This window comes from Solanum pennellii, chromosome 8, assembly GCF_001406875.1.
Source record: "Solanum pennellii chromosome 8, SPENNV200".
Lineage (NCBI taxonomy): Eukaryota > Viridiplantae > Streptophyta > Magnoliopsida > Solanales > Solanaceae > Solanum > Solanum pennellii.
In genome coordinates this window covers 33159159-33165575 of record NC_028644.1, presented here as the reverse complement: position 1 = coordinate 33165575, position 6417 = coordinate 33159159, and the positions used below count along the sequence as shown (strand labels likewise).

Here is a 6417-nt window from a genome sequence, read left to right as displayed (position 1 = left end):
CTCACCTCAAAACGAATGTCATATATCAAGTGATAGTCTTTTAAAAAGTAAGTCGATCTATTACTACTAAAGTTTGAAATGGAGTGGTAACTGATAAATATCAATCCATTATAAATAATGGGTCGTGTGGTGGATTGTACAAGGAGAAATAATCCATGCATTAACTCTTGTTTAGTATACTTTGTCAACCTATATATAACTAATAATATACATTTTATTGTATATTAAGGTGTGTATCACTAATACTATAATTTTTTGGGTATTAGTAATACAAGAGATCTAATGCATGCATTAACATGGTTAAAGACTCAATTATGTACCCCTCAAAACTCTATTTACATCTTTTCCATCATAATTGTGGAGAGTATTTTTTTAAATTAATATTTTTATGCAATGCATGCAATTCAAAATAACAAACAAAATAGTACATGATCAATACAAATATCACTAATATACTCAATCTAACATTATTTTTATACACCAAACAACTCCTTAGATATTTGGAATTTGAACTCATATGATTTAAAATAACTTCCAAACAAAAATAAATCAATATCACCTGTAAAATAAAATAAAAATAAATAAGCTAAGCTTCAACGTCAATTGATTAATATAGGTGGGACTATAAAATTTTATTATTCTATACAGATCTTATTTTATCAATAACAAAATATTTATTAATTTAAAGAATGCTTTAAGATTTAGTGAAGGTTAATTTTGATTATATCAAAATCATTGTATGTATAATATTTATTTAATTGTCCCTATCGCCTAAACCAAAAAACATGAATGGCAAGTGTACTTTTGGGTGAATATATTCGTTGGTTTGGCCAGAAAATGAACGGTAGACGAGTTTTTTTTATGATTGATAATTGACCAGCCCATAAAATATCGAAGGAATATAAACGCTAAATTGTCTTTCTTGCCACCCAACAAGAAACCCAAATTTCAACCTTGTGATGTTGGGATAATAAGAACATTCAAGATGTATTATCGTAACAAATCTTAGCGTAGGATATTAGAAGCCTATGAAGTGGGACAAATTGATCGAAGAAAGATTAATGTTTTAGATTCTATAAATTTTTCAATCCTTGTTTGGACAACAAATGTTGAGAAAGAGAATATAACAAATTGTTTTCGACGCTCTAAAATTTCGTGGGGAATGCAATCTCAGAGAATTTGAATGAACCTTCTTGTGAAAACGTCATTTATGAACTTGAGATCATGATATGATCTCGGTCATCAAAATAAACTAGACATCCATGACCTGTAAGATTATCCAGGTGAAAGTGATACATGTTCAAAGGTCAAGAGCTTAGAGAAACGAAAAAAGATAATGTTGATGATGACGTTGAAGATGACTATATATTTTGAACCCGTACACATAAAGAAGAACTTATCACATGTAGAATTCTTCAGAATTTTATGGTGTAGTTCTAAAAGACAACACCAGAGCTCTTGGATGCAATAAGAAAAATTAGAGATGAACTTCAACTCGATTTAAATTTTAAGAAAAAAACAGAGTTATATTTCACAAATTTTTTTAGATGTATTTGTACTTTTGAACAATTATTCATTTATGATATTAATATGACCATATATTTATATAGAGTAATCTGGAAATATATTATATTATTATCTTATCGAAATTAGCCCAAGCCGGGTCTGGAGAAAAATATTATTTTAGAGAGATTATTAATTTAGTGAGTATTAATTTGTGAAGGTTTTACAGTAATAGATATTCCCTTTTTCGCGGATGAAAAAATAGAAAATATGAACAAATATTAATATTATAATTTTTATAATATATATTAATTTTACATATTTCACATTATTATTTTTAACTTCTGAATGTTTACATATTTAATAGAATATGTGTGAACATAAAGATTAAATATGACTTTATTTATTTAAATCAATATATATTAACTGAAATAAAAAATTATATAAAAATTGAAAATGCAAATATAAGAAATAGTATGTTTGATCTATGTATTCATAAACAACAAATTTTAAAAGTATTAAATTATTTCAATGAACTTTTTTTTAAAAATAGATTACTCAAAATGATATTAATGTAAAGTGATCATTAATTAAAATACTTCAAACCTCTCTATAATAATTTTCTAATTTTTTTCTCGTTTTTTCTCTATTTGATTTTTCTCTTTACTCCTGGAAGGAGTAATACATTACAAAAATTGATACACAACAAAACGAGAATTACAAGAAAGTAAATTAAAATTCCACATATTACGTTCTTGCTCAAAATCAATATAAAATATAATCACTAATTTACTTAATGAGAAGCTTGAAAGAGTAAAATTCTACACAATATTTTTGTTTATAAATTTTCTTTTAGTGCACAATGAAATATGCACAAGGTCATAACAATCAGATAATTGCATACCAAAAAAGAAAAAATTAAAAAAAAAACATTAAAAGTAAAATTAGGATATAGATATGTACATATAACTATTACAATAATTAAGTATTCATTGAATAGCATGAGCTTTAATTAAGCTTTACTGCAAAGTTATATGAGTTAAATTTTGTTAATGAATATTTCAAGTATGAGGCCTTTTTAAATCCAATTGAATAAGATATTATTTAGATAAAAATGAGTCAGGAATATAATTAGATATTTTCATTATTTTGAATCAAATTAAGAAAAGAATTTTTGAAATAAAAGATTAATTATAATATAAATAATAACAAAAATTTATCTATTTATGTATACTCGAACACAAAAATTAAGTAGCATATAAATAATATGTAAAATAAAACATCATACCAAATCTGAAACGTAGAAATAATAAAGAAAGAACATTTATATAAATTCTTATCATGCAAATATAATATATCAATAAATTACTTAAAAGCAAATAAAAGTCAATAATAATATATTATAGCAATAAAAATAATAATTATGAGACAAATGATGAATATATAAAAATGTAGATTGGTTGTTGGAATGCCTATTGTATTACAAGTGTTAGAACTAAGAACAAAAAAGTAGTATTTTCAGGTTGGTGTATTTTTCAAACAGAAATTAAAATAATTTCAAAGTTTTCTAAACAAAGTGAACACCATTAGTGGTATTTAAGATTAAGTAAATGAAGTAGATTGAGTTGAAGAGTTATTGATTAAAAAATGTCAAACAATTGAGGGAAAAAAAGGACAAATTCCATTTTTTGAATTTAGAAGCATGACACATCTCCCCTCTACATTAAGCTTTATTATAATATAAATCTTATGTGATATAAACGGGATTTCGATCGATGAAAAAATAGATTTTTAGATCATAATTGTTTTATATTTACGATGTATAATATTTTCCTTTTCCTAACGATTCTTCAATACTACTTTAAAGTTTTAGGAGAAATTAAATTATAATTGCATTAATGATATACAATTAATCCGCATATCTTAGAAACTTAAAAAGTAGATACAAATATCACCAGTTATTTATGCTAAATGCTTCAAAAGAAGACAAAGTGATCCCACATTATTTGTGTTAAAATTCAAAAACAATCTTGAAAAATCGTTATATAATTTGATTTTGTAATTCATTAAGTCAAAACAATCTAGAATGCACCACCTCTTTTTCAAACGAAGTATCATATTATATAAACTAATAAATAGGACTAATTGTTTAACTTAAAAAATACTTTTGAGTTATTTATTAAAAAAAATGGAACCCTAACACCACCCCTTAATTCTTAAATTTTTCCCTTTTGAAAGTTCAACGGTTTTTATGTACTCTTGATAAATTGAATGAAACCAGAACAAGAGCTCCATTTATCTTATTAGTCAGCAATGGAGGTACATCCCAATCATTCTTAACAGATTTATATGTTTTTAATTTTCTTTCTCTCAAACTCGCGTTGTTGATTATATAAATTATCTTCTCTTTTCATTATTAATTTTTAGGGTGGATCGTCTTCTGGACAACTTTCAAACCAAAAAGATGAATTCATCATGAATGAAAGTACTGGATGAACAAAAATCAATAACGATGAATATTTGCCACTTTCTGATAAACACTATGTTGGTATGATTCTTACTAAGAGCAATGTCAAGTCCCTCTATAGTTCTAACCATGTTGATAAACCCTAAGTGGAAAATAACTTCATACATAAATAGATTAAAGTAAAAACCTCGACCTATCAAGTGGATCAAATAATTCATATATAAGAATCTTGGACATATTACCTTCATACATTGCCTTCAAGGCCATAATTCAGGATTCAAAACTTACAATTTACTCTTCAACGGTCATAGATCATACTTGAAATCACACTTAGAGTTACTACAATAATCATGGAATAAACAAGATAAATTACTAAATCCACATGCATACAATTCCCACATATTCATAATTCATAAAGAAACCCATCATATTTTTCATAAAGTTAGGGGCATGGGATAACACATGGGTTCAAGGAAAATTTAGCAATAAAAACCCTAATTAAATGTCAATTTAATTATAATATAGGATAACCAACATAAATAAAACGTTTTTAAGAAGAACCCAAGATTAGAATCAAAACCCTAATGTTGAACAAATTCCAATTTCGAAAATAGTAGAGAAAGGTCTTCATGGGGAAAGAAATCCCATGAATGAAAGTTCTCATACCTTGCTTGAAGCTTTAAAATGAAATTGGGATGAAAATATCGGATCTTGAACCCTTTCCATGAAGCTAATGATGTTCTTCAATATAGGAAATTTGTAGACAGAAATATTTTACAAAACTAGGTTTGGGAGATTATTTTGGGTTTTTCAGTTTTAGTCTTGTAAATGGATGAAAAAGACTAAAAACCCTATTTATATTTTACCTTTGAAACGACCCAAAACACCCCCTCATTAATTGGATTTAAAAGTAAAAGACTAAACTAACCTTCATTAAAAGAACGCGTTCAGGTTCACGAGCCACACCTCACGAGCCATAATGAGCATCGTGACTCGTGGTGCTTGTATTGAGGATGAGGAAGTATTAATCTTGCAAATTTATACAAAAACTAAGTCAAGTTATTGATCCCCCTTTCCCCTCGTCAAGTGCACCACGACCCGTTATGGTGCCCGTGGTGCTTTGGGCAGTAGCTCCCCTAAACGCCCAGTTTCCTTCAAATGTTAAGTGAGTCTCACACCCAACTTCATGAGTCGTGGAGTGGACCATGACCCATAGTACCCTCTTGAGGGTTGAGGCAATATCTAGGACACTTGGGACTCCTCTATCTTGGCCAAGGCAAATCACAAAGCCTTCCAGTGACCATGGTTTTTACCACGAGTCGTGGTGGTGGCTGTGGAGCCTTGAGGCAGTAGATCAATGTTTGGGGCATCCTTGGCTCTCGGCCTTAGCTTGCCTCTTTTTCTTGTCATTCATCTATTAGGCCTTGACTCCTAAATCCCATAAAATGATTATATGGTCTACTAACTTAGGGGAAATTCTTTTTATTAAATTAACTTTATATTCAGGCTCTAGTTCAACCTAGCATTTTCTGGACTGTTATAGAATATCGAGGAGGGGGGGAGGATTTCAGTTTTGAAGTAGTGCATTCAAGATTAGATGTTCTTGGTTCTAGGCTTAAAGCTTAGGTTCAAATATATATATTTATAAAGTTATAGCTTGACACTTTGGGTTTTTCCGGATTCTTGACTTTTATTTTGGTGAATTTCTTTGAATGTTTGATGGTACTTATCTAAGAAACTGAATAAAGAACTTCCTTTTTGGTGGAGCCCCTGCAGTCCTTATTTGTGGTGGAAAGAAGTGGAACTTTCTTTTATGGCGGATCCAAAACTAAATACAAATTCAGTTCAGGATGGAAATAATTTGCAGACACTAACAATCTCAAAGAGGGGGATCGACTTGTGTTTGAACTCTCAGAGTACAACTCTAACAAAATCGAATTCAAAATTCAGATTCTAAGTGATGATTTTCCAGCTAAATTGGTTCCGGAAGATGTGGAGGGTATAAACACTGACAGCCCAATAATGATTGACTAAAAACTTTATCATTTCTAGTGGAAATTTCAATTTTCAGGAAAAACTTTATCAATTCCAGTAGTTTCAATTTCAAAAAATAAAAACTTTATGAAAAATTTCACTGGTTTCATGTCTCATGTATGCCTCTTTTATCAATAATGCTTTTTGGGTTATGTGGTTTAGTAATGTTGAAAGTATTTATAAAAATATGTTTACATTCTTACATAATACATGTACAACACATGTGCAGAGATAGTAATATATTAAATGTCAATATTCAATGCAATTAATTTTGACATTTCTGTTTTTAAAAACTTGCAAATCTAAAATTTCGATTTTACATTAACTTATTCAAACATCAAATTTTAAGAAAGATTTGCATCCGAAACTGAATGATTATGCCCAATCAAGTGCATATGATAAAAATTGACATC

At 28.4% G+C, this 6417-nt stretch overlaps 1 pseudogene; it reads left to right on the top strand.

The window, feature by feature from the left end:
• Positions 1-3816: 3816 nt before the first annotated feature.
• On the top strand, positions 3817-6004 carry LOC114078419 (annotated as a pseudogene).
• The last annotated feature ends 413 nt before the right edge of the window (positions 6005-6417 follow it).